We start from the raw sequence: 1,174 nt of genomic DNA, 5'->3' as shown, positions 1-1,174 counted from the left end.
AACGAGTTCTTAAGTCTAAAGAGAAAAGAAAATAAAAAAAAATAACATAAAATAAATATACTTAGACCTAAACTCTCTTCTAAAAAAAATTATTAATGAACCCAAATGATTTTTTTTTTTTTTTTAACTAGACCCAAAATTTTGTAACGCTATTTGACTAGGTTCGGGCGTTACATTATCAATCTAATCAAACATGCTGAAGATGATATTCTTGATCTAAATAAAGCAATTGAAACTTTGGAGGTGACCGTTATTCTTTCTTGTTCAACATATCAATTATTTTTAATGTGCTGTTAGTTGAAGATTTCTACTGCAGGTGCAAAAGACGAGGATATATGATATAACAAATGTGCTTGAAGGAATTGGTCTCATAGAAAAGAAGCTCAAAAACAGAATTCAGTGGAAGTAAGGGAATGTTTTCTTCTCTTTTCAAAGTTCTATGTTATATTTGTTATCCTAACTGTGAGGACTGATTATCAGCTGCATGTGAGAATTTACTTTGTTTGATGGATTATTTTATTAGAGGACTTGATGTCTCAAGGCCAGGGGAGGCTGATGAAGTCGAGAGCTTGATGTCGAGAATGTACTTTCTGCTTTGGTGCTCCTGCTATTGAGGATATTGAGAGCTTGATGAAGGTTGCAAAGCAACTTCCCCATAAATGTGCCTCTGGTCCCTTGTGTAGTTCATTGATTGATGGGGTTAAATGGCTAAAGAAAGCCTTAGAGGCCATTGTTGCGCCACACAGTTTCAAAAGATGCAAGCTGAGTGATGCTGAAGAAGTTCTTACTGACTCTCAGTATATTAAAGCCTCCTTTCCGGTGATGGTTGGTCAACTTCAAAATTCTATTCAGAAACACAAGCTTTGGCAAGAACAGGTGCCTCAGTTTTTCAATCATAAGTCTGAGGATCGATCTTGGTGTTTAATATTAGAGCTCAAGCTGATCATCTGCAGGAGCTTGGAAATTCTGTTACTTTCAGTTGCACCGAACTTGATTTGGTCTCTCAATTTGATTTTGCTGGTTTGGTATCTTGAGACTTTCATTTCACTTTTGTTTTCTCTTGTAATTCTTGTATAATTTTGATGATCTTGAGGATTTTGACGATCTTGAGGACTCTGGTTTAGGCTCTATAGTGTGTAGTATATAGCAGGATAAGTTGGTTTTTTTTTTTAAT

The 1,174-nt window shown here is 35.2% G+C and overlaps 1 long non-coding RNA gene across 1 annotated transcript; it reads left to right on the top strand.

Moving 5' to 3' along the window:
• The first annotated feature begins 233 nt into the window (after positions 1-233).
• LOC118348976 lies at positions 234-552 on the top strand. The gene is made up of 3 exons (XR_004801889.1): positions 234-243; positions 317-405; positions 524-552. It is a non-coding gene; the product is annotated as an uncharacterized LOC118348976 (long non-coding RNA).
• The last annotated feature ends 622 nt before the right edge of the window (positions 553-1,174 follow it).

Source organism: Juglans regia, chromosome 7, assembly GCF_001411555.2.
Source record: "Juglans regia cultivar Chandler chromosome 7, Walnut 2.0, whole genome shotgun sequence".
In the NCBI taxonomy this organism is placed as follows: domain Eukaryota; kingdom Viridiplantae; phylum Streptophyta; class Magnoliopsida; order Fagales; family Juglandaceae; genus Juglans; species Juglans regia.
This window is presented reverse-complemented; position numbering and strand designations above follow the sequence as displayed.